The sequence below is a fragment of the Eretmochelys imbricata genome, chromosome 7, assembly GCF_965152235.1.
Source record: "Eretmochelys imbricata isolate rEreImb1 chromosome 7, rEreImb1.hap1, whole genome shotgun sequence".
Taxonomy (NCBI): domain Eukaryota; kingdom Metazoa; phylum Chordata; order Testudines; family Cheloniidae; genus Eretmochelys; species Eretmochelys imbricata.
The window spans coordinates 22,559,223-22,586,347 of record NC_135578.1 but is presented as its reverse complement, the minus strand read 5'-3'; the positions used below and the strand labels follow the sequence as shown (position 1 = coordinate 22,586,347).

Here is a 27,125-nt window from a genome sequence, read left to right as displayed (position 1 = left end):
TGGGTACCCAGCCTGGACCGGGAGGATGTGCACCACAGGGAAGGGTAGTTAACCTTGGCCAACTGAAGAGGCTTTCTTTACCTCAGCCTCTCCCATTCATCCATGTCATTTCCCAGCTGAATCCGTGGCCTGTTGGAGAAGGGCTTGTTCAGAGGTGCAGCGCATGGGTTTGAGTTAGGTGCTGGCTTGGCAGCCCTGGAAGCTTGGGATCCCTATCCTCAGAGCAGGCACTGCATGGGTGGTGGCTGCAGGGCAAGCTTCCCCCTTACCACCCAGTGCCCTTTGATGAGACCCCTCAGCCCTGCCCTTCCAGCACTGAGCAGGGAGTTCGGTCTCCATGGCCCATTCAGTCCCTTGACTCCTGCCAACAAGGTGGATAATCTGTATCCAAAGCTGGTCTGGGATGAGGGCACCTGTGTCCTAGGAACTGCAGTGAACAGCCTGAGCAGCCATCATGTGGTGAAGACTTTGGGTCACTATCACCTTGGGCCAGATCCAAGCTGGGGGCCTCCAGGTAAAAGGCTTTGTGTGCCATTCCCAGTCGAAGCTAACCAGTCTCTGGGGGCTAGCCCTGCTTCAGCCCTCTTCATGGCTGGTCAGTTTCCTAAGTTGGGAGGAGGAGCTTTGCCACACTGGGTGACACGGAGTCCCTAGACCCTGTGGTGTCCTGGCTGTTTGGCGTGGGGTTTCCTTGTACTTTGCTAGCTCTGCATCCCATGTGGGGTCAGTTCAGGTGACAGGAAGCCTCTGCGTCATCAAGGCTTTTGGGGCTGCGGGTAAGAAAATGAACAAGCACGTCAGTTGGAAAACAGGCAAGGAGCAACAGTGGCAGCAGCATCACCTCAGCCATCGTCCCTTTCTCCTCCTATGTCCACAGCATTGTCCCCTCTCTCCCCACCCTCTGATCTCTGACTGCCCCCTCCCGGATGCCAGCCTTTCACCAACAAAGCCCCTCATCTCATGAACCCATTTTCAGTCATCTGGTCTCTGTCTCCCTGCTTCTTGACCAATGCCTGCTGTACCACAGTAATCAGCCACCACTTGCCTTCCAGTGCTATCTCCCCTGATGCCAGCAAGACCAGGGCTTCCATCACCCCATTCTCAGACTGGCGCCCCCCTGGGTCCAGCAGCTCTTTCTCTCTCCTCCCGCTTTCTTTCTCTTCACACTGCTGTTGTTTGTGGCCCTGGTGCTAGGAGTGTCACAGTATCCAAGTTAGGGTCCTGACTCCCTGTTCTCCCTGAGCCTGGGAGTGGATGGGACTTGGAGAAGAAAACTCCCAGCCCTGAACTCCTCTGATTGAGGAACTTGAACTGAACAACAGGTGTGAGCATGGTGGGGAGGGAGGTAAGACCCTCCGGGAGCAATGCAAACCAAATCTGCAAACGTTAACACTGTCTACAGCCCCCCTCAATAAATCATTTCTCCACATGCCAGCCAGCCCGTCTGGGACTCTGGGAGGCCTCATTCTTTGGGAGCAGATGGCCATAGGAGTCTTGAGCGTGGATCTGTCAGAGGGACTGATACATTCCCTAATTACTAACACCACAATTAAATGTCTAAAAGACCCACTGATTGCCACTACATCTTGTTACATTGCAGCTTACATGGCACGTGAGCACAGGCAGAATTTGCCTCGCACTGGTGGAAGCAGGCAGCATCACCGGCATGTCATTCAGAGCCATGGTGAGTGTGCACAGACATATGTTTCCACAATCTGGTTGTTTCTTTGTGTGGCTTGGCTTTGCCGTTTCATTCCATGCCCCCCCCCCCCCCCGTTTCTCTCCGTCCTCTCCCGCTCCAGCTGCACACACACCATTGCACACACATGTGTGTGCTTGTCATCGGATGCGATGCCTGCCCCAGCTCTCCGAGGTGGGAGCTCTTTGGAGAACGTACCTGATGCAAACCAGTGGCAGGAGAGGGCAAAGCTCTGTCCAGTGAGGCGACATTTCAGCTCATTTTCATTTACTGTGAAAACCAAGCCAAAGGCATCAGCCTCGTTCTGGTACTGCACCTGGTGACAAATGACATGGAAAGGCCTCCTTAGTTTCCCTCCCCCCACAACCTTCCCCCAAACCATCCCCTGACCATGGCCTTGCTGATTTACCACTGGGAGGGAGTAACTTTGTTATACCACCAGCACACAGATTCCATCGGTGAGACAGCGGCTTTTCAGGTTCACAGTTTGCTCTGCCCTTCTGAGCTCTCCCACAGGTTCTGGTTACCTGGGCAAAGGGCCGAGTTTCTCAAACCAGTTTCTGACAGCTGACCTCACACCTGAAACGTTGCCTGTGCGTTTGTGTGTGCAGGAGCCCGTCTGTGTGCATGCAAACCCCGTTGACGTGTGCACAGCTGGTAGGCAGGTGTTCGCATGGGCAAACTGTGTTGTCCAGGCTCAGACCCTACAGTGGCACCATATAGGCTGGAATCCTGGTGCTGCTAGCGTCAGTGGGAGTTTTGCTGTTGACGTCAGCAGGGCCAGGATTTCTCCCACAGTGCACCCAGCTGTGGCTTTTTGTGGGCAGGTGCAATGTCAGAGGCCAGTTTTAGGCTCCCTGCAAATTTGTCCCAAAGTCTTCCCATTGGACAGGTCTGTGCCTTTTTCAGCGGGGTGTGATCTGTTGTGTATTGACTTTTGACATGAGACCATGAAGCAAAGGTGGTGAAGCTACCCAAACAATATGCATGTCAGACTCTAACCCATCCCATGAACCTTTGCCCCAAAGCCCCAAACTCACTGCATCCTGACATTTGTGCTAGCTTGAAATCACTTGATTGGTCCGGGATAACCAGACACTGCAGATTTCCCTCATCGCTGGGATAGGGGTTTCATGGTGCAAACCAGTATCATCCAGGCAAGGCACTTAGAGGAGACCTGCCACATCCATCATACTTATGAGCCAGCCTTGGGACCGGAGCCCAGGTCTCAGGCAGGGAAGGACTAGTATGCTAAGCCACAGTGTACTCTGGCCCTTTGGAGGGAGCGTTTCCAGGGGAGATGCCATCCCTTATGCTGTGCTTTGGGGGATCTTTATGCTGGCTCAGCACTTCCTCACCTTTGCTAGAGCAGAAAGGTGGTGTATTTTTAGCAGTGTGGCTCTCGCGAGCAGTAATTGGTTTCTGAGGGTTTTGCTGTGTATTCCTGATCGTACTTCACAGTTTGCTACACAGGAAAATGTATTCTTTTCCCAGCTCAGCGCCTTTGGCGCTGTTTTGTTTAAGTGGGTAACTCCATTGTAAGGTTGGATGGCGTCCATGCAGGCTGCAGGATCAGCAGACATCAGGCCTCATTAAAGGCTTTTCTTTCCGGCCTAATGGCAGCCCCTTTCTCGCTCCCCCTGAGCCCCCTCTGCCAACGCAAACACATTCCCTCCCTCCTAATCAGCCTTACAACAGCTGGGACCAGGAAACCAAATTGCTGGCTCTCAGCTGTCCAGCTGCCAGTGAAGCACCTTCTAGTGAGTCCCATCCAGCTGCTGCAAGAACAGCTGTGCATTCTGCTGTGCGTGGTTACTGCCCTGCCTGCACCTCGCCCTTCACCCATGCCTCGTGGGTCAATAAAGAACGATTGGGCTTACAGCAGGGCAGGGGCCAGTGGGAAGTGAGGGTACAGAGCTGGGCACTTACAGGGAAGAGTGAGACTCTCTTCATACCCAGCTGCTTCCTGGGAAGTAGATCTCTGGATCTCTGCAGCAGATTGGGTAAATTTCCTTTGTCATGTGGTGCTGGTGGGGGTTGGCTGATTGACAGCCCTGAGGGCTAGCGGCCCTGTCCATCCACTCAACTAGCTCAGAACGGGCAGCAGTAGGGCAAGCTTCCCCCCTCCTCCCACCTTGCTGCCTGACCTCCATCTTGAAGAGACCGGGCAAGGGGCACAGTGTCCATGGGCTATTCCATCCCTGGCCCCTCTGCTAACTGTGTCTGTGTGCGGGTGTGGCTCTATAGTCTACAGAGGTCTGGACTAGGGCTGTCAAGCGATTAAAAAATTAATTGTGATTAATTGCGCCCTTAAAAAAATGAATTGTGATTAATCGTGCTCTTAATAATAGAATACCATTTATTTGAATATTTTTGGAAGTTTTCTACATTTTCAAATATATTGATTTCAATTGCAACACAGAATACAAAGGGCACAGTGCGCACTTCATATTTATTTTTGATTACAAATATTTTCACAGTAAAAAACAAAAGAAATAGTTTTTTTCAGTTCATTTAATACAAGTACTGGAGTGTGATCTCTTTATCATGAAAGTTGAACTTACAAATGTAGAATTATGTACAAAAAAAATAACTGCATTGAAAAATAAAGCAATATAAAACTTTAGCGCCTAAAAGTCCACTCAGTCCTACTTCATCCAATCGCTCAGACAAAAAAGTTTGGTTACAATTTGCAGGGGATAATGCTGCCTGCTTCTTGTTTACAATGTCACCTGAAAGTGAGAACAGGCGTTCGCATGGCACTGTTGTAGCCGGCGTCACAAAATATTTACGTACCAGATGCGCTAAAGATTCATATGTCCCTTCATGCTTCAACCGCCATTCCAGGGGACAGGTGGCCATGCTGATGACGGGTTCTGCTTGATAATGATCCAAATCCGTGTGGACCGACGCATGTCCATTTTCATCATCTGAGTCAGATGCCACCAGCAGAAGGTTGATTTTCTTTTCTTTTTTTTCGGTGGTTCAGGTTCTGTAATTTTCGCATCTGAGTGTTGCTCTTTTAAGACTTCTGAAAGCATGCTCCACACCTCGTCCCTCTCAGATTTTGGAAGATGCTTCAGATTCTTAAACCTTGGGTCGAGTGCTGCAGCTATTTTTAGAAATCTGACATTAGTACCTTCTTTGTGTTTTGTCAAATCCGCTGTGAAAGTGTTCTTAAAATGAACATGTGCTGAGTCATCATCTGAGATTGTTATAACATGAAATATGTGGCAGAATGCAGGTAAAACAGAGCAGGAGACATACAATTCTCCCCCAAGGAGTTCAGTCACTAATTTAATTAACACACTATTTTTTTAATGAGCATCATCACCATGGAAGCATGTCCTCTGGAATGATGGCTGAAGCATGAAGTAGTATACGAATGTTTAGCATATCTGGCACGTAAATACCTTGCAACGCCGGCTACAAAAGTGCCATGCGAATGCCTGTTCTCACTTTCTGGTGAGATTGTAAATAAGAAGCGGGCGGCATTATCTCCCGTCAATGTAAACAAACTTGTTTGTCTTAGCGATTGGCTGTACAAGAAGTAGGGCTGAGTGGACTTGTAGGCTCTAAAGTTTTACATTGTTTTGTTTTTGAGTGCAGTTATGTAACAAAAAAAATCTACATTTGTAAGTTTCACTTTCATGATAAAAAGATTGCACTACAGTATCTGTATGAGGTGAACTGAAAAATATTATTTCTTTTGCTTATTATTTTTACAGTGCAAATATTTGTAATAAAATAATAATATAAAGTTAGCAATGTACACTTTGTATTCTGTGTTGTAATAGAAATCAATATATTTGAAAATGTAGAAAAACATCCCAAAATATTTAATAAATTCCAACTGGTATTCTATTGTTTACCAGTGCAATTAATCGTGATTAATTTTTTGAGTTAATCACGTGAGTTAACTGCAATTAATCGACAGCCCTAGTTTCAACTCATGATTGTTGTTATCATATCCGTCAGATTTATTATCATTTAAAGGGCATTGGGACCTGGCCGAGAAATGAGGCAGTGTCCTTGCCCCAGAGAGCTTACAGCCTGAGGGCCAGATCGCAGGATGGCTGAGATGCCCCAACAAAGCGGGGGTTGCAGATGGTTAGCACCTCCCGGGAGCTGGCCCTGACTTTAGACGGGGCTTCTGGGAGTGCGGGGGAAGGGAGGATGAGGGGGACAGCAGTGGGAGCAGGTGATTGCCAGGGTCAGGGTATGTGTTGGGAGGATCTCCCAGCCCCCTTCTCCTTGGAGTTACAGGTGCCAGAATCTGTGCCAAGGAAGCCAGCCAAGAGGCTCCATTGTGAAAGTGGCAGAGATGATTTTGCTGCCAGCCCCCAGCGAGCCGCTCCGCGTAAGTTACCTTAATGATGCATAGGCATGACTGTTTGTCTGGGGTGGAGTAAGGCAGCTTTGCTCTGACTGTGTTTGCATTGGAAATGTCAGCACCTAGCTGGTCCACCGAAGCAGGGGCTTCCACGCAGCTGCCTCTGTCTGCACCGGCCCAGCAGACAGCCCCACTCCTCCGTTCTGGCTGGGGACAATGGTGCACGCAAGTTGCACTGTCTCTAGGCTCAGTGGTGGCTCAGTGGGACCCTTGGAAGGGACAGCATCTGGGCTCCTGGCTGAGTCATGCCTTGGGAAGAGGACGGGTGCTGCAGTGTCCCTGGGCAAAGGGGCTGTGGGAAGTCACTAGAACAAGTCAGCTACTACTGCAGCTCAGAGGCAGATTAAGGATTTGTGGGGCCCTGGGCCAGAGCAAGTGGGGGACCCCCTCCCCATGCCTTCCACCTGTGGTCCTGCCCCCATTCTGTCCCTTCTGACTGCGGCCCTACCCATGGCCCCACATTGTTCTGCCCCTTCCCCCGTGGCCCCGCCCCATTCCACCCCATTCCGCCCCCCCGTGGCCCCCATTTGCTCCTTTCTGCCCCCCCCGTGGCCCCAAAACTGAAGAAGCTCTGTGCCCCCCGCCAGGGCCCCAGGGCTGCAGTGGGGAGTGAGAGCTCCCCTAGCCCTGAGACTGTGGCAGGGAGCCAGAGCTCCTCCAGTCCTGAGGCTGCAGCAGGGGTCTGGGTGCTGGGGCTTCCCCCAATGCCCCACACTTCTGCAGAGGACCAGGGTTGGGGTGCTGGGGCTTCTCCTGTCCTGTCCGCTTGGCGCTTTTGCCAGGGAGCGGGGTTGGGGCATGGGGGCTTCCCCTGCCCCACCCACCCCATGCTGCTGCTGAGGAGCAGGGTTGGGGCATGGGTGCTTCCCCTGCCCTGTCTGCCTGCCGCTTCTGCCAGGGAACAGAGTCGGAGCATGGGGGCTTGCCCTGCTCCCCCCTGCCCCTGCTGCCAGGGAGCGGAGCGGGGTTGGGGCGCTGGGCCTTGCCCTGCCCCATCCTGGCACTTGTCTGCTGGGGGCAGGGTGCCCATTTTTCCGGGGCCCCCCCAATTGGCTGGGGCCCTTAGGCTAATCCTCCACTGACTGCAGGAGTACCAGCCTCTGGAGCATATCATACCCCAACATCTAAAGTGAGGCAAGGTAGTGGAGTGGTTAGAACAGGGCTGAGTGATCAGAACTCCTGGGTTCTGTCTGAGACTCTGCCACTGACTTGCTGTGTGTGAACCTGGACAAGTCTATCTGTGCCTGCACCCTCCCATCTCCCTCTCCCCACACCCCTGGGGTGGGGTGGGCTCAGCTGGTTAACGTGTGTGTCAGCCGTTGGAGTCGATCACAGGACAGGAGGGGCTGTGCCAGAAGCAGGGGTCTGAGAGCAGGACAGAGAGCAGTAGCATCCTGGGCATCTCCAAAACGGTGGTGCCAAAGAAAAGGGGCCAAAGCCCTTGGCACGTGCACTGTAGCTCCCGTAGGAAGTATGGGGGAGAGCTGCAGGCTGGCATCCGCTGGCCCCTTCGGGGCAGCAGGGGAGTGTTAGCGGTGACCAGAGGGAGGAGATGGCTTGGCCCAGTGAGAGATTGTAGATGGCGAGGAGTGGGCTGGAAGCAGGACTGGAGCCCCTGCTATGTCTCTGTCTCCTGTGCCCAGGGAACACTTAGGGGCAGCTCTCATACCATAGGGCTGTGGGAGGCTCCCACAGGCACATTGCGTTGTTAAGTCTGAGTGGGCCAGGGACTGAGCAGGGGCCAGTGCATGGGAACCTGTCCTGCCACAGTGAAAACAACTAACTCACTGGCTCCCCCCATCCTTTGGGTCACATCAGAAGTGAGCCCAGCTCTGTGCTGAGAGCCAGAGACTCGTCTGCTTAAATCCCATTGAGGGGCTCTCTGAGCTCACAGCTGCAGGGAGCAAGGGGGGGCCGGGGAGGAGGTCTGGAGCAGCATGGGTCAGTGCACCTTAGCAGACAGCTTATGGGGGTTGGGCTGTCGTGCCCGGCAGCTCCTTTAAAGAGCCCCTTTAAAGAGCCCGTCAGCCCTGCCAGCTGATCGATGTGCATGCTCCCTCGTTCAGTTGTCAGTAAACACCATCCACTGCTCTTGGTGGAAGATGCTCCCTCGCTGTCTGCCTTCTCCCCTTAATCTTCTGCTCGGCCCCATGTGGGCCTGGTCTTGTGACCGTATTCCTCCAGCAGCTGTGGGCTGCCTTGGCCTTTGCAGGGTGGTGTTTGGCAGAAGCTCCTGTGATTGATTTCCCAGCTCCCCATTGACCACTGCAGCCAATTCACTCGCTGGAATGGGAGCAGGCCTTGCTGGCTGGCTGCGACTGCCATAGTCAAGCCTGGCAGCTGACCCGGTTGGCCTGCCATGTTGGATATTGTTATCGTTACAACAAAAGGGGGCGCTGTGGGAATTAAGCAGGGCAAAGCAAAACCAGGGGACAGAGGAAACTAGCGTCGGCTAAGTCTAGATTTCTGTCTGGAATATCTTTAAACAGAAATGGCACGGATCAGACCTTGAAGCTCTTAAGCCTGCAGGGAGCATGTCCTTTGATAGTCCACCATACAGCATTACCGTCTCTTGCAGTCTTGTTGTTCTCCCAGTATCAGATGTCTGGGGAAGGATGCGACCCACACAGTGCAATGGCACCTCCTCTAGCCAGCTCAGGGATGGCCCGGATCATGCCCTCCCTAGGTCTCATCTAGTAGGATGCAACAGAGGCACAATGGGAAGATACGTTGTGCAAAAGGGAAAAGTTGGGGAACCTCCAGGCTCCCACTGTCCTCAGACTCCCCCTTGTCCCCCAGTATCATGTTAATTGTCCATATTCTCTGTGCTCCACCCAGAGTTGTCATCCCTTCCCTGGGGGTCACCAGAGCTGCTGCTCAGCAGTGGAAGGCAGCAATGTGGGGCAGGGTGTTACGACTGTTAGTGGTGAAGCAGATCAGCTGTGAACACTCATGACCTGCTTGCAGGACCCGGAGCTCTTTCTGCACCCGGCGCAGGTCTTTCCAGCGTGTAGTGTGGACACTGAGTGCGAGGTGAAAGGTGATGCTTTCAGAATGCAGGAGGGGAGCTCCTATGTTGGCATCCAGTGCTGCACCTAGTACACCTGTCCAGCTGGGGCTGCGGGTAGCTGGGGAGGCCCCTGTTATTACTGGGGTAACAGGGGAATGGTGGAAAAGAGGAAGAGCATGAGATTTAAATGGCCAAGACTGTGGGCTGGCTCCTCAGCAGGTGTAAATCAGCATCGCTCCACTAACTTCAGCCAGACGCTGGCTCCACCATGTCTCTGGATCTGACCCCCAGCGTCGTCATGAAAGGCAGAGACCTCAGGGGAGGGAGAGGGTGTCTAAGTCCCAATGGGTCAGTGGGAGTTTTGTGGGTGCAGCCCCTGTCAGAGTGGGCCCTGAGTGTGGGAGGAGGAACAAGAGCAAGCAAGTGGTGGTAGAGCTGATGGAGCGGTGCTCAGGTGGGATGACATACAATGAGGGCACCTGGTGGACCAGCACCCAAGGAGAAAGGCTTTTCTTTGGCACCACATCAGACTTCACTTGGCCCCTCCAAACAGCAAGGACTGCATCTGAGTTTCGGGGACTCTCTGGGTTTCCTGCTGGGTTGAAGGCTTGTAAGAGATCCTCATTCAAGATATTGCGAATTTCATGCTGTTGCTGCATTGGCAGTCTGGAGACTGAAGTCTTGGCTCCAGACAGTGAAAGTCATGAGTTTCCCCCATGCATTGCTTCCTACCAGTGCACCTCGACCCTGGCCCATAGAGAAGAGAACTATCTCCATGGCCTTTCGACAGTGGATGTAAGCAAGGGAGCTGGACAAGTGCCAGTTCTGAGGTGGACCCTGCACCACCAAGCAGCCATCGGAGGGGAATGAACTTCAGTCACTATGGACCTGGCTCAGATTCACAGCAGTGATCTAGAAGGGGGAAAGATCCATGTTCCATTGCCAGTCTGGCTTTTCCAGAGGAGCTGGAGGGAAGGGTACAGAGTGGCTGTGTGTGTGTTATTTTATGGTGATCTGGGACCGTATTCTCTCTCTTGCTGGCTGATTTAGCACAGGCAGCTCCATGTGCAGTTGCTGTGGACTGTTTTGGGTTTTATCCTTGGCCTGTGTCTGTTTGGAACATTTGTAACAGTGCATATGCCACTGGGAAGTGGCACTTGGGTGCAATCTAAATAAAGCCATCAGTGCACTGAGCCATCCAGTCCCCAAACTACACCTGGAGCGAGCCTCAAACAAGTAGGGGAAGCCTGGGGGCCTGATCCTGCAAGGTTCTGAGGGCCCCTGCTGGATGAAGGTCTGTGGGCGCTGAGGGCACATTCTACCCTGTAGAAAGTCCTCAGCACCCTGCAGGGTCAGGCCCTTCATCACCGCATCCTGCTCAGTTCCCGGGGGAGAAGGGAGCTGGGGAACTGGCCTGTGTGCATGTTCGTGCTGCTCTGGTTTGATTGCCCCACGGACCAGCATCCCCAGGCCTCTCTCAGCCCAGGTGTTCCTTTCACAGCCGCTCACACTTTGCCAAAGCTGCCGTGGGCCCTGGGCTCTCATCTAGTCTCAGCTCCCATCAGCTTTTGATTTTTGTATACCTCTGAAATAATTGTAATAAACGCTTTAAAACCCCTTGGCACCTGATGTCCCAAAGCCTCTGGGCACCTTAACAAAAAACACACAACAAAATTGTATTGCAGGGCAACATGCTATGGCAGTGTGTTGCCAGAGCTGGGGCTCAGCTCTGCTTCTCTGTTCCGGCTCCTTCTCCAGCCACTGGGGCCCTTTCACATAGACTGATCTCCCAGCAGGAGAGGCACAGCGGAAGATCCTCTCTTGAATGCCTGGGGCTTGGCCCTGTAGAGCCCTGGTGTCACTCCAGTGCCGTGCTCTCCCTCTTCACTAGTTCATACAGAACCACTTACCGGACCTCTGCCCCTCTTCAGGCTTGGCTGTCTCTCTGAGCCATAGAAAGTCAAGGATGCCTTTGCTGTCTAGCTCTTCTCTCTTGGAGGCCACATAACTGGCGAGCCATGGTGATGCTGTTCTCTGAGGTGTCCTTTCCTCTTGTTTCATCTGCAGGAGGATTGGGTCCAGCAAGCTGGTGCCTGCCAGAGCCCTTCGAAGCCATTGCATTGCAGTGTGGTTAGTGGACAGGGTGCTGAGGGCACTCTGACATGGAGGGATCAGATTCTGTTTCACTTGTGCCAGGTGGGGCAGGATAGAATTCTGCAGACACAGTCTCCTGGAGACAATCAGTAAGGAAGATTGCAACATGCCTATGGATGCTCAGCTAACCAGATTGCTGAACATTGCTACCCATGTCACTTGTGGAGCCTCTTCATTCTTGGGTTGTTCCATTTCCACAGCTGGACTGTTTCATTTAAAAGATTGGGGGAAAGTAGCCTTGACATCTCCCCAGTATTCTGTTTTTCTCCCCCAGTAAATTTCTTGAAGGCAAAAGGTACCAGCCTGGGAGCACAGGAGACAAGTCACCTCTCTTTATTTATGGGCAATAGCAGTGCATGCTCCCCTCCAGGCACTGCCTCCAGCAGGTGTTCCTCAGCTCTTTTGGGAAGGACAATTTCTAGGAATCAGAAGGAGGTTCATTCTCCATGGTCTTTGCTTTTTCTGCTAGGGCTGCCAAAAAAGGGTTCATTGTAGTGCTGGTTTTCTGGTGGGTTGCAATATGGAAACTTGTCTGCTGGACACTATCTGAACCCCACAGGTGCATTTCACCAGGAGGAGCCCAACAGGTGTTAGATGGTAATGATTTCCACTCCAGTCACTGCTGCAGCTGGGCCCCAACCAAATCCCAAGTTTCTGAACACCCCCAAACTTCATGGACATTAATATCTGGATCCAAACTTTGCAGCTGGCCTCTTTACCTAGACGTGGTTAGATCCACATCCTGGGTCCAAATGCCTCCAAACTTTGGGAGAGATGGAGTGCTACTGTTGTCATGGAGCGGGTATGATTTGAAGCAGCCAGAATAACTCCCTGTGCAAGACTTCTCTTGCCTAATGAGGAAAGCTTGTTATGAAGGCTCATTATGGGAGAGAAGGCCTGGAGATAACCCTGCTAAAAGTGACTGCACCAGTCCAGGTATCTCATGAAGTGCTGTTACAATAGTGAGTGTGGGAGGGGGGATCTGGAGAACACAGTCTCGAAATGAAGAAATTAAGAGCAAGCAGGGAATTCAAGCAGAACTTCTTCACTCGAGAGCAGGAAACAGATGGAACAAGTTGTCAAGACAGAACATCAAAGCAAATAGTCCCAGTGGGCTCCAATTCGTGCCCCCTGGTTCAACTCCACTGAAGCTGGTGGAATTATAACAAGGTTGACTAGTGTGGGAGACAGGTGGAAATGCCTGTGGCAAAAGGGGAGAGAGAACTGAAGGCCAGACCAATGAAGCAGAGATGTGGGGCTGAGATGAGGGTGAAACATTTATTATTTATTTGTGTGATCGTAGCACCCAGGTGCCTCAGTCATGGACCAGCACCCCCTTGTGCTAGGTGCTGTGCAAACGCAGAACAAAAAGGCAGTCCTTGTGCCAAAGAGTTCACAATCTAAGTAGAAGACAACAGATGGATACAGGCAGATGGGAGAATGCAAGGACAGTGAGACAATATTGGTCAGCATGATCGTTATCAGCTCAACAATGGCCTAATTACTGCCAAGTTTTTTGTAGGCATCACAGCAAGGGAGAGTTTTAAGGGAATAATATGAATATTACTTGGAGTTTACACTAGCTAGGATAGAAATATATAAGGGATATCTCTTGTCACAGGAGAGAAGCCATCCACTAGCTGTAGGCTGGGGAGAAGCTTCCTCCACGTTACTGTATTATAATTGTCCATCATGGGCTTTCTTGCATCTTCTTCTAAATCATTTTGTACTGGTCCCTGTCCAAGACAGGATACCAGATTAGCCCAGTTGGGCAATTCCTATGTTCCTAGAGCAGGTGGTTTCCTTACAGAGTCCCCGATGGAGGGACCTGAGTTGGTTTTCTCCTGTCCTGAGATCTTTCATTCAAAGTGGGCTTCACTTTCCGTGTTTGGTGGGTGCTTTGGAACTGGGAGCCTGCCTGAGTTGTCCAGTTATTTGAAAATGGAATGTAGGATTTTAGCTGATAAAAAGGAAGCAGCTTTATCAGGACTAAGGCTGGGCAATTATCCCAACAACTGGGCTGGAAGAGCTCTGTGACGCAGACAGAACAGCATCCAGGCTTGGCTGATATTGAGGAGCTGTCTGTGACATGGTGTTGTCTAAGAATGCAGACCACTGGCTCCTTTTAGGGTGGGTCAGGACGTGTGGGACATTTTGACTCGCACATCCTGACCTGGTGTGAACTTGGTGGTGGGAGCAGGACTTCCTGCCCCATCCTCTTCCCCAGTATGCTGGGTGGATAAAAGCAGTAGCTTACCTCAGTGCTAGACAGCCACAACCTGAAAGACTTCAGTGAACCCTCCTGCACAGAGTCATTTACCTCTAATCTAATCTGTTCCATTTACCACTGCCAGGCGGTGGGTGAAGGTTTAATCTCTGTGATTTTTTTTTATTATTGAACAAATGTTTAAAATGCAATAAGAAGAAAATTAAAAAGCATACAGTGCTGAGCTCTCCTGTGTGTCCTGAAAACATAGCAAACCAGATACGGGCCTGCGGTTAGTGGGGGCTCCGCAAATCAACGCTCCCAGGCTTGACAGTGAGTTATATAACTGAGCATTATTGATTATATCTGCACCACACAGGTATCCAAATAACACTCCCTAAACTCCTGGAGTGCAGTGGCCTGAGAATGAAATCTTCAGTCCAGCAACCCAAAAATCACCCAAAGTCCAAAACGTCCAACAACCCAAAAGTCCAGCCCCAGAGTTCAAAAGTTCATCTGCAGAGTGTTACTCCCCAGTCTGGGTGAAAGTGTGTGTGTGGGGGGCGGGGAAAGAGGTATGGGGCACCTTACATAATCTGAAGCTGACTGCCCCGCAGCTCCATAGGGCTTCACTCCGATCTGCCCCACGAGCCGCTCTGCTTCACTCTACCAGCCATCCCACAAACCGTTCCGCTCTGCAAGCAGCTCGTCAACTGCTCCACAAGCCACTCCAACCGTCCTGCAAACTGCTCCGCTCTGCAATAGATCTTCAGGCTCCCCACAACTTAACACAGTGCTCAGTGATTTCAGCTCTTTAGTGATTTCAGTTTGTAGTAGTGGGAGCCTCAGTGCTGGTGCACCATAAGGCCAAAGTGAATTCAGCTCAGCACCTGTAGCTAGACTCCTAATAGACCCAGAATTAGCTCTGATGTTCTACAGTAAAGAGAGATGGAGGTGCAATTAATGTTTCAGACCCTCACTACCAGGTACTAATACCTGTCTCCAACCTCTTTCAATTCACAATTTTGGAACCCATGTCCCTTGCCTAGCGAGTGCTACTTAGTTGATGGCGAGTTGCTCCATCATAACAAAAGGCCAAGTACAGTTCCAATGTCCTTGATTCCCATAATCAGGATAATAACAATTTATTCTTCCTGCCCCAATAACAGAGACACTGGGGATCCCACAGCAGCCAAAGTCACCATTTGGGCAGCTGTGGGCTCATTCTAGGCAGGGTGGGTGTGCCTATGCAAATGAGATCAGCCCCTGAAGTTCTTTTCCACAACTTGCCACACCTCACCACCAGATGTCAGGGTGGAGCTCATCCTGACTCTGCTTACATTCACAATGACCCTACTGCATCCTTCTCAGTAAGGATGTGGTGAAAATGCTGCTGCTGTGGTGACTCCCCGGCACCCACAAAACCCGACAGAGGTTTCCACTCATTCGTGTGCACCAGATGATCAGGAAGCCAATACACCAGGGAAACCGCTTTAAACAACTGCTCAGTGGACCAGCAAAAACCAATTGTCTAGTAAGGGTGGGTCTTTAAAGTATGCTGAGGCTGAAGGTTTCCACAATGATTCTATTCAACCTCTAGTTAACATGGTTGTTCAAACTGGAGGGGGGCAGAGAGGGATGCTTATTGGATGTGGGGTCATTAGTGGTACTTTACAGTATCTCCAAACAAGATGATTAATACAAAGGGACAGGCCATTGGGGTCTCTCTAGTCTGGCACCCTTCTGCTGCTGGGAGTGGCCTGTACTTGATGCTTTAAAGGGGGTAGGGGTCTTGTGGACCAGCTTGGGAAGGGCATTCCATATGGCATAGAAGAAGGTTCAGAGTGGCTTGTGGGAGAAGTAGACACACTGGGCACTGAGGATGGCATCACAGGCAGAGTGGAGAGGGTTGGGGGTGACACAGAAAGAGACTAAGGCAGATACCTAAGGAGGGACTGGCTTATAGGTTAGGAGGAGAAGATTGATTTTGATGTAATGGAAGATGGGAAGCCGGGGAGGGATTCAAAGAGGAGACCTCCCTGGTCCCTGCTGGCCATTAGCTTTCTCTCTGAAGGCAGAGGGGTATTGTGCTTGTAGCCTTAGCTCAGGCTGAGCCAGTCAGGGGTAGCAACACTTTTATTTACCTCTCCTCTGGCTATACTGACCCCCATCTGCCATCTTTGCTGCTAGGCAGCTCTCCTTACAGGGTGGGAGAGTGGCCTGCCCATTCCCACTGGCAGGTGGGGGAAGCAGGCCTGTTGGGCACGGAGGAGGAGGAGAAAGCTTTGCTGGGGGAGCTTACCCTGAGAATGAATGGATGCTGTGAGCTTGCTGTAGGGGAGGAGGAAGGATGGAGTTGGGTCTGGAGGAGACAGGAGAGCGTGGAGGAGCTGAGTGCGTGTGGGGGAGAGCAGGACTTGACAGAGAGAGGGAGAGCTGGGTGGAAGGAGCTGGCTGGGCATGGTCAGGAATGGTGGGGAACATCTATCTACATGGGAGAGTTGTTAGGGGCGGGGAGAGCTGGCTGGGGCGAGGGACAAGCTGTGTCTGTGTGCATAGGAGCTGCCTGTAGCGGCCGGGGGGCCTGGGTGCTCTAGGGGAGGAGAGTTCCCTGCCCTGAGCAGGAAAGACACGGGGGGGGGGCAATGAGGAAAGGTGCATGTGTGTTTGTGACTGAACCATTCTCTGTATCTGCAATGGCTTTTATTGCACAGAGCCCAGAAGGATTGTAGCAGGCACAGTCCAGGCTGCATTTTATTGCTGGCTGTTTGATAACTGTCTATTTGATGAGTCAGTAAACAAGTCAATTTACCCTGGGTAATTTGCTAATGGCTACAAGACTTGGCCGGTGTTTGTTGGGCTGGGGCCTTCCTGCGTCTCAGGTGACTGCCGTGTTTGCCCTCGGCCTCAAACCGAATCACCCCCCTGAAAGGCTCCGGCAATAGGTATATTTGGTGACTGATTGGAGGGTGGCATGGAAGGAACCGCTGCAGAAGATTTCTGGGCTGCTGGTAGGATGGGGGTTGGGGATGACTCCCCGGTGCATCCTGGCCTCTTGGGAGTGAGTGTCCTTCAGCCTGATTCAGACTGGGGGCAGGTGGCCTCAGTATCACCTTCTAAACCCAGCCTGCGCACTGGGTCTAGCCCTAGCTGGTGTAGCTTCTGGTGCTGTTCACATGATGTGGATGTGGGGATTTCAGGGACCTTCCAGAGCAACCACTGGTGCCAGTCTGCAAACAGGGGTAGGCCAGGAGTGCTCAGTGTGACCCAGTGTGGGTCAGGAGCCAGCCTCTCCTGCTTCTCCCCTGTGGGTTGGGTCAGGCCTCTCCCTCCCTGCATTACTGCCTGTGAGAGATGGCACCTAGCACCACCGCCTGTGGGAGGAGAGCAGGGCGGGAGGGGTCTGGAGCTTCCCGGGCCCAGTCTGGGCATGTTAGTGAGCCCGTAGCCTGCAGGGTGAGGGGTAATGACTCTGGTGCATGTGAAGGTGACAGGGCGGGAATCCTCACAGGGCATCAGACCTGGCGCGGGGGAGGTGGCAGTGGCATTAGCTTTGAGCCCTCTCACTGCTCTGCACGTGAGGCCAGCCCTGACCTGGAGGCCCCCGCGAGGTGGTGAGCTAACCCAGGGTGGTGTGCTCGGCTCCAGCCAGGCCGCTGTCCAGGCCAGGCTGGGCTGAGTTTCAGATGCTGGTTTCCATTCAGGAGTTGTAATAAACTGTGAGCTGGGAGCACCCGACTCATTTCGCGGAGCGTGGTGGCAGGTCCAGCATTAGTCACAGTCAGGCTGACCAGAGCAACTGTATCCCTCCCATCCCCCTGCTTTCAAAACACTCCTGCCTTCCTCTCCCCTCCCTTAGCTAACCGGGCGATTTCTTGTGGGTCTGAATTACACTACAGGAGAAATACCTGTGCAGCAGGTGAGTAGAGGTCATCAGGACCATCCTTCCTTCCTCTTCATTGCATCATTGTCTCAGCCAGTCCTGTATGGTGCAACCATGTCGCTCTGTCCTTGGCCAAGGGTGACTAAGGGCTCAGGCAAAACTCTGACTCCGTCTCTCTGGGGAGCACTTGGCCTCCAGGAGTCAGCCAGAGCCCTGGGTCATGGGAATGGGGGGCTTGTGAGGATGGGAAGATGAGCAAGAACTCTTCACTGCCTCCCATCCCAAACATGAGAAGGCCCATGGCGTCAGGACACCTCTCCTGAGAGAAGATCAATAGACTTGGGTCATCCCAGATGGACACAGCTCAGGGCCAGAGGGCCAGATCCTCAGCTAGTACAGACTGGCCCAGCTCCATTGACTGCAGTGACTCCATCGACTGGAGGCAATGAATGTTGAGGCACTCAGCACTGTACAGGTTGGGGCCCTATGTGCTGATTCCCAAGCCATTGCAACGCGTGATGGAAAAAGCCATTCAGGTCATTGAGTCCGTTCTCCTCCTGTACAGATGGCCCCCGTGCTTTCCAGCTCCCCAGCCTTCTCCTAGGCCTGACGTTCTCAACCCGCCCGCTCAGGGCGCTGGGTTTTCTGCAGGGAGCGATCACTCGCTAGACAGAAAGCTGATCAACTTTTTTTTACAAACTTGGGCAGCTCTGCAAAGCTCCATTTTAATCCTCAACTCTACTCCTTCCATTCACCAACATTTCCCTCTTGCAGCTGCAGCAGACACTGAAGCCCTGCTTGTACACAGGGTCACCAACCTTCAGCTCTGCCGGGCCAGCCTGATTATTAAACACTCTGGTCAAGTGGCTGTCTTGTGCAACGCCTCGGTACCTGGACGGCTTCTCCCGGTGCCAGGGCTCAAAGGCTAAACGCTTCAGTTTGTAGGGTGGCTAATGAGAGCTTCCACTGCCTCACGGGCTTTCGTGTATTACCACCGCTTTCCCCTCCTGCCATCTGCGAGCCTTTATTTTCAACCCTGCTCAGGTGTCCCTTGGAGCCAAAGTGACTCAGAGATGCTGCTCTCGCTCGCCTGATGCTTTCCCAGCATGGTTTAGCCTCTGATTAGTCCAGGACTAGGGTTTTGTGTGTGTCCACCTGGAATACCTCTTGTAATCTCCCTCCCTGGCAAACACAGAAAGGAGAGACTGGAGCGTTGCTGCTCTCCTCTCTTCAATAACAATACCTTGCATTGCTAGAGCATCTTTCAGTCCAAAGCATTTTACAAACTGTGTGCAGGGATTTCTTTGCTCACTGCTGCAATCTGGCTGCTTCATTGACGGAGGGGGCATGACAGCTGTTTAGCACAACTGTATACTGCAGATCAGCATGAGCCACTTCAGCCATCACTGGAGTGCAGCCACCTCTGCAGTGGAACCTGACAGCAGTCTCAAAGCACGGCACACCATTTTAAGGCAGGAGGTACAGAATGCCATCGTATCCAGTGGAGTGTAAGTGGGTGGGATGTAGTTACCCCACTGGAATCTGATGTGGGCACCCAGAGAGCTACCAAACCTACGCTTGGAAAACCCCCCGTGGGATTTCTAATGACTTCAAGTCCTCAGTACCTTAGTTGTATGTCTGACCTGAAGGCTGGCGCCTCCTAGTACCATGCTGAGGGTCAGCCTCTGTCCCCATCCACAAGAAAGAGCCCCGCTTACTGAATTAACAATACCACTTTTTAAAGCAACTGGGAGATCTCCATCTCAGTACTGACAAGGCCCCACCCTGCTTAGCACAACAGCTGATCTTTGACCACAGCTCTCTTACCCACCTAGATAACTCCTAGATAATCAAGCTTCCTAACTGCATGATAGTGGGAACCATATTTAAGAGCACATATTGACATTAAAAAACCCTGTGTACCTATTACATGAACTCATTAAATTTAATAGGATGGTTATTGCATGTTAAATAAATACCAACTAATCATGAAAAACATATTTGCCAAGGTTTAACTATGGAATAGATGCATCAATTACATGGTTATTAAACCTCAAAAAATATACACTTCTAATAATGAAGTGACATTTAAATAACATACATTAACCATCTTATTAAATGTTGATTCTGTTCATATTTGAGGACTTTAATTTTGAGCATTTACCCTCTCCAGTGTGCCTTGCGCTGACTGTACCATGCATCATTAACTATCTTTTCACTCATCATTTTCTAAACTTTTTTTTTTTTACATAGCAGAGCAACTCATAGGCTGAGCTGGCTTTAAAACAATTCAGTTCTCCCATTTGGAGAGGGCATCTGCCAAGGTGGAATGGCTGAGCCTGATTCTCTGCTGCCCTGCTCCTTGTGTACTTACACCAGTGCAAGGAGAGAGTAAAACGTTTCTTAAATCTGCCACCTTACAAATAACCAGGCAGCTGAGCTTCTCAAGATTTCAGTTTAAAATGATCTCTCTGTTTCTGCAAAATCAATGACGTCTGTAAGGAGTACCCAGGAAACAGGTAACGGTTAATTTCTGTCTCTGTGAGTCTTGCCATGTGACCCTGGGCGAGGCATTCCACCTCTGGGTGCGGCCATAGCACCATCAGTAAGTTGGGGGTAATGATACTTACTGGGAGGTGGTATTCTTTCATTTGTAAAGCACATTGAGGTCCTTACATGGGAGATGCTAGGGAGGCAGCTGGGTTTCAGATCCCATTTCTTAACATTCACTAAGACCACTGGCAGCATCCTTTAAACTTCTAAAGTCCTCTACAGCCTCCCAAGCAGTGTACACCACACTTCCTCCTTGGTGGTTCACAAACCCTCTACGATTTCCTCTCCCCGCAGTCCATGAAGCACACCAGCTCTCATGATCATGCCCCATGCAGTCTGGTTTGGACTGTATTATCTGCACTCTGTCAACTGCTCAGAGCACAGACTTCTTAATTGTTTGGCACAGGCCTCATTGTATGATGCCATGTACGCTTCTGGCGCTATATAAATGATGATAATGTTAATCTACTGCAAGAAGCAAAACATAAGGCTCTCCTAGGATATTGAGCAGAGACCCATTTCTATTAATGGCCATCCTCTGCTTGAGGGAGGATGTTGAATGCCAGAAGATTCACTTGTTGGTTTCCTTAGGATGTCCAGATAGGTAATATCTTCTTGGCTTCATCCTTTCATTCAGTTGCTCTGAGCCCTGCTGCAGGGTAAAGGATTCTTCAGCACTGCTCTTTGCTCTGCTGTGCAAATGAGAAGTCCTGAGATGGGGAAGGGAGAAGAGCCCTTCAATGCTGGTCATTAGAAATTGATCATGCCCAAGAGTTTAGTGCTAGGATTATGTCACTCTTAGCAAGTGCAAGTTGACGGGGTATTAGTCGAGTCCTACCAACCCAGACCTATTGCCTCAAGGGCCTTTTTCAGGGCTTCTTTCTAACCCTGCTTACCAGTTTACCTCCTGCCCGTGGCTGTGCAATTGAATCTGGGTCAGGGCTGAGACTTTCAAATGGGACTAGTGATTCTCGGTGTGTCGATTTTTCAGGTGCGCAACCTGGGACACCTTTAAAGGGCCTGGTTTGCAGAAAGAGCTAAGTGCAAAAACTGGTCCAAAATGTTCAAACGGGTCAATTTTGACTGAATATTTTCATCTGAATTTTGATGGAAAAAATGGGTCCAAATTTTCATTAAATCTTCACAAAAGTTCCATCCCATGTTTCCACGGGCTGTACCAAGCACATGCCCTCTGCATGTCATACAACTGTGCGGGGGTTAAGTTCGGCACCCCAGGCACTAATCACTTTTAAAAATCTTGCCCGTTTTGTAGGAGCATGAGAAATTCATGCTTCGATTGTGGCAGGTGATTGGGGAGCAATCACCGAGAGAGGCGTTATCACAGGGTGCGTGCATACTAACCGTTGGCGGGGAGGCAAAGCAGGGCGTTGGGTAAACAGGTAGCACAAGGTAACACAACCACAGGGTTTGCAGACCTGCTCCTGCTTAATGAATTTATCGATCTCTTTGTACCCAGTGATGAGCTGCCAAAAGCTGAAGAACCGGTTCCTCCAGTCGCTCCGGGTCTTCGGTGGCACTTTGGTGGCACGTCCTTCAGTCACTCCGGGTCCGCCAAAGACCCGGAGCGCCTCCGGGTGAGTAAAAATTGCCTAAAGTTAACCATGTGCTTAAGTGTTTTCTTGTTACAGCATTCAAAAGCTTTCTAGTTGCTCACAGCACACTGTCTGGTTCCTTGTTTTCTTTAACAACCGGTTCTAAACCGGCTTCAAAATTTAACAACCGGTTTGCGCGAAACGGTGCGAACCGGCTCCAGCTCACCACTGGTCGTACCAGTCAGGATATAATCTAGAAATCATTCGCCCAGAATCAATGAAGGGGCCTGCTGGTAAAATAAATCCCTCTTGTAGTTAAAGGCCCCCCTATCCCAGCCCCCTCCCCATCCATACACACCCCCACCTTTTGCTCCTGGCTCTGAGTCTCCGCGTCCACCTGGAAATGGGCAGCTCTGTGGCTGGAACTGAGAATCCTGAGAGCCTCGAGCAGACAGTTCCGCTCAGCTTTCTGGGAATCAGACCTGGCTTGGATGCCTAGCAAACCAGCCATCATTTACATTATGTCAGAGAGCCAAGATGTATTGTCTCCTGGACCCACTTGTAATGTTTCCTGCGTCCGCACTGAGGTAGATAATCTGTGTTTGGGAGGCCCCAGTGGATGGCAGTACATACAGAAGCGCTTAATTAATTATGGAGAAGTTAAGTCACTGGGGCTGGTAGTGGAGGGGTTCTCTGCTTTCCCATGATCCTGTATGCACCATTCTGCCCCTGAGCTGAGCTACAAGCCTCCCAGCTCTGTGATGGCAGAGATGCAAAGAAGAGGCTGACACTCGCCCCATTTGGAGTTAGAGGAGCAGAAACCTGGGATAAACACCAGGAGACAAGTGCACCAAAAAGCCATTTTGTTGGAGTGGCTTGGATAAAAAGAAAGCCTGAGGCAGGAAGCCAGGACCTCCTGAGCTGCAATCTCAGCTCAGACAGGACTCCCTCCATGGCCTCAGGCAAGTCACTTCATCGCTCTGTGCCTCAGTTTCCCAGCCTGGAAAATGGAGATAATACTGACCAACCTCACAGGAGCCTTGTGAGTATTGAGGAGGAGGCCAGGTTCTGCTCTCACTCATCCCGGTATAAATCCATTGAGGCGGGCATTGCAGATTTTCACTGGTGTAACTGAGTGTGGAAACTGGCCCACTGCGGGTAAAGTGCTTTGAAGATGTAAAGTGTGATAGAAGCCGAGGTGGGTTCAAGCTGCAAAATTCAGACTCTGAGCTGGATTTGGAACAACCCAAAGGGGTGGGATTGGATCCAGGGTCTGATTCTGGCCCATCTGTAATGGTGATGATGATTTTCAAGAACTGTAACCCTCCATGCTGTTTTCGTCACATACCATCTCATGTTTGCCAGCCATCAAAGATCCTTTGTATTCTGCTCAGGGCACTCACTTTCCCCCAGCTCCAGCTGCTGCTGCCCAGTGATCCAGCAGTGACATCATAATACTGTATTTACAACATCACAGGCATTCATGTGGCACCGTGCCGGGCTGTTGTAAGGGCAGGACTGGGGTCTCTGTTGCAGACTCCTTCGGCCCTGGTTAAAGCACAAGTCCCTTTGATGATAAGCTGTGGGAGCACAGAATATTCAACTGTTTTGTACATGTTGCTGTCCTTTTAAATCCTGACACCTGAAATGTGCTTGATGGCTTTTTCCTAACAATGGAAGTGGCAGGAGCCAGTGCTTCTGTGCAGTCCTTATCCAGGAAGCCACATGTCCTAGGAAGCTTAGTGATGGTCAGCAATGTGTTGGGGTAACCTACAACCACCCAGAGAACCCTGGACCTTCACACCCTATCCAGCGCATGACTGCTAGAGAGAAATCTTGGCCAGTGTTAGCAGCGAGCAGTGGTGGGGATGGGAATAAAAACTGCCATCATGCAGCCCTGCCATCCCACCTCTCCCAAGAAAGGGTTGGTCGTACGTAGGAAAAAGCCTCTGTGGCCACTCACCCTGATGCAGCAGGAATTGCCCATGTACATGCCTGCTCAGCACCCTTATCAGCTGATGACTTGTGCCTCTGATGTATGACAGCAATAGACTTCCGGATGGTGTGTGTTATACAAATAACTATGGCTTAGCCATTGTGAAGCATCACCTAGTTAGGAAGCAGGGATCAGGGAGGGGGAGTGATAATGGTGCCTAATTAATTGGTAAATTACAGCTAACTCCTTCTATAATTAAACATTCCGTCCACACGAGCATGGAATAAACTTGTCATCAGTGTAACTGCACTGAGTGGAACAGCCAGACAAAGGGGCTGATGCTTGGGCTTAAAGTCTGATCTAGAGAGAAGATTCTGGCTTATGGTTCCTGTAGAAGCATGGACTATGGCTCTGTGTGTGTGTGTGTGTGAGAGAGAGAGAGAGAGAGAGAGAGAGATGCAGCTCACACAGGGGTATGTGTACCTGCATTGAAGGCTTGGGCTGAGGCTCCGACAAGTGTGTGGATGTTGTAACTATCTGATCTATCTCCACTCATTGAAGTATCTAGATGCCTAATGCTGGAATTTGGAACTTGGCTATGTCCCTGGTTGGGGCTATGTTCTCTGCTCATCCTCAGGGGAACTGCAGGCTTGGGGGGAATCTAAAGCTGGTGTGATTTACACTTCTCTGATTATATCTACACAGCAAAGAAAACCCTGTAGCTGGCCCGTGTCAGCCGACTCAGGTCAAGGGGCTTGGCTGCGGGGCTGTTTCATTGGTGGGTAGACTCCCTCCCACCTCACAGGATCCTAGAGCCTGAGCTCCAGCCCGAGCCCAGATGTCTACACAGCAATGAAACAGCCCCTCAGCCTGAGCCCCGCGAGCCCGAGTCGGCTGGCATGGGCCAGCCGCGGATGTCTTGTTGCTGTGTAGGCATATGCTTCGGGACTCTTGCCCTGTATCCTTTGCAGTCATTTACATCAGGGCCAAATGGGTGTCAGATGCTACCAAATCAGAATGGCCATGTTTTACACCCACTTGGCCCAAGGTGTAGGGCAATGAAGATTCGCCTCTCACTGATGCTGGTGTAAATCAGGAGTAACTCCATGGAAGTCAATGGAGTTACACCAGGGTAGGTGAGAGGAAAATCAGGCCTACTGTATGCAAGTTGTACTGACACAGAATCTTAGGTGTTCACCCCCACTTACTGGTGCAAATCCCACCCTCCCTGATGCATCACCTCTGAGCTTGGCCTGCTGAGTCTGAGGCCAAGCTGGTGTAACTCCCTTAACCAAGGGGTGGGGTGAGAGGAGTGTAGCAGGAAATGCAGCTCACATGGTATGAGTGAAAGCTGGGGTGGCAAATAGCCCACCAGCTCAGACTCTTTGGGCAAACTAGTGCTTAATTTGTGCCAGGGCTTGCCAGGGCTGAGCCCCGGCACCTCTAGGCCTGGCAGTTCATAGCCCCGGCCCCTCTGGGCTTGCTGCATTAGTTATGAAAGTAAGAAAATTGCTTGAGCCTGGGCACCTCTTTCGTTACAAATTAAGCACTGGTGCAAACTGTTCATTGAAGCCCTGTGAACAGTAAGCAGAGATGTGAGAATCACACCCTGTTTGTGGCTAATTCACATGCAGACAAGAGGAGGAAATCCGTGGGCTGTTCATTAGAAATTGTTTGCCCAGATTTAGTGCTGCCAAAGCACCAAACCCCCTGCAAACACCTGCTTGTTCTGTGAGCTGGTTAGCCCAATGCAGGCTCTGGATCTAGCCAGAAGGCCACAGTGAAAGAGAAGATGCACAGAGCTGGGTTTGAATCGGGCCCCAGAGAGGAACCCCTGCAGGAAGGGTTCAGATCTGGAAGTCCTCATGGCCCAGACTGAACACTATGGGCTGCTGGTGTCCCAAGGCCTTCTCCCTCCTAATCCATTCTCGCTTCACTGGCACAGTCTGGTGCGAAGCAACAACTGGACAGCAGCACAGGGGTGCTGCTGTGTTCCTGGCTGCATGGCAGAGAGCGCAGGTGCCGGTGGCAGAGGGAGGGAAAGAGGGAAAGGTGGGGAGTGGGAGAGGGAGGGAGCTGTGCTGCCCTTACAGGAAGGAAATAGACTGGCTGTGTTTCATGGGAAAACCGTACACTCGCCTGCCACTGCCACCGCACTGTTCCTGTGCTAGCTCCATAATGGATCCATAATAGTGGGGGGAGAAGCAGCTATGACTCACGTTTGGCCATGCAGTACAATGTGAGATCAATTGTGTGTGTATTCCTGGCTGCGTGTGTTTGTATATCTGACGGGGGCGGGGAGGGGGATTCATCTCTGTGCAGGTGCCTGTGTTGGGACATAAGGGGGGAGAGTTTGTGCCTCCCTTATTCAGAGGCTGCCGCTAAGGTATCTCTGAGGGCTGCCTTAACTTACAGCTGCAGTAGTTGTCACAGCCCGCTGCAGGAGCGCAGAATAGCTGGGGCGTGGGACTGCCTCAGCCATGCCCCCCGCTCACAGCCAAGCCAGCTTGCATCAGGTTTAGGGGTCCCCTATGCCCAGGAGTGTTCCTGGGTAGGGGTAGGGGGTGGGGTTTGCACCCAGCCTTGGACAAAGTGGCTGTAGGGCAATTCTGGAGAGGGCCCTGTGTGTCTGCCTAACTGTGAGTGTGTTTCACTCAGCCTGTCTCTTGTGTGTGTGTGTTTGCATGTGTATGATTGCTTGTGTGTGTGTGTGTGTGTAGCCCTGGACTGGGGGGTGGCCAGGGTATTCAATGCGGATTAGAGTTTCCCCTTTTATGAAACTCACTTGTAAATGTGGGGGGAAATGCAATTTATTTATGCTAAGCAGCTATTGTTATTCAAACACAATAAAATGGAGTCCTCCGTGTTCAGATTTCAGCTACCCTCAATGTCAGGCAAGTGGAGGACATATTAAAGGCAGCGAGGGGTGGGGTGGGGGTGGGGGGGAATCTTTCAGGGGAATGCAGAGCTGCAATTTAAAAGGACACTACCACATTCTTTTGGTTTCAAATTATCTATTTTTCCTTCTCCAGTGTTTAAAATACTAATTATTTAGATTGTTTTTACCTTGGGGCAGGGACCCTGTCTTCATATTGGTCAGTTATAAACCAAGCACATCCATGGCCCTGTCTAAATAATAACAATATTAATTTATATGCCCTGAACCCTGTCTCCTAAGTACTTTACAAATATTCAGTTTTTGACTATTTACCCTTTGCAAGCTTGGCAAATATCACCACCACATTGTAATATATTGGCTGGAGTGTATGAGAACCAATGCCCTCTACAGGATGGAGTCAGAACTGCATATCTGGGAGTCATAAATCTTATATTGCTAAATGGTCAGTGGTGATTCTTATTTAGGTTAAATGGTAGGGAGCTGTGATTTTGAAGCAAGAGATTCTGAGTCTAGCCCTGGCCAGGAAGTCCTAGGTGCCCATGTGGGGTTGATACAGTATTACTAATATGCTTTTACCAAGTGAGGCTACTTTCCAAGCCGGTAAATATTTCTTTCCCTCTTTCCCAGTTACCAGACCTTGATTTTCCTCTCCCTCCAACCTATGTTTCTATTAGATCTTGATGTTATTGTGACTCCTTGGCTTATTCCTTGTCTGTGCGCCAGCCTCTTCAGTGATGTTAGCCCAGTGCAAGGACCAGGGCTGACTTCTTAAGGGGGCACCTATAGTAGAACACAGACAGAACTGGTGGACGTGAGGCACACTGGTTTTTGTATCCGTC

At 51.0% G+C, this 27,125-nt stretch overlaps 1 long non-coding RNA gene across 1 annotated transcript; it reads left to right on the top strand.

The window, feature by feature from the left end:
* Nucleotides 1-1,646: 1,646 nt before the first annotated feature.
* LOC144268376 (uncharacterized) lies at nt 1,647-21,398 on the top strand. The gene is made up of 3 exons (XR_013346737.1): nt 1,647-1,684; nt 5,966-6,059; nt 21,376-21,398. It is a non-coding gene; the product is annotated as an uncharacterized LOC144268376 (long non-coding RNA).
* Nucleotides 21,399-27,125: the final 5,727 nt, after the last annotated feature.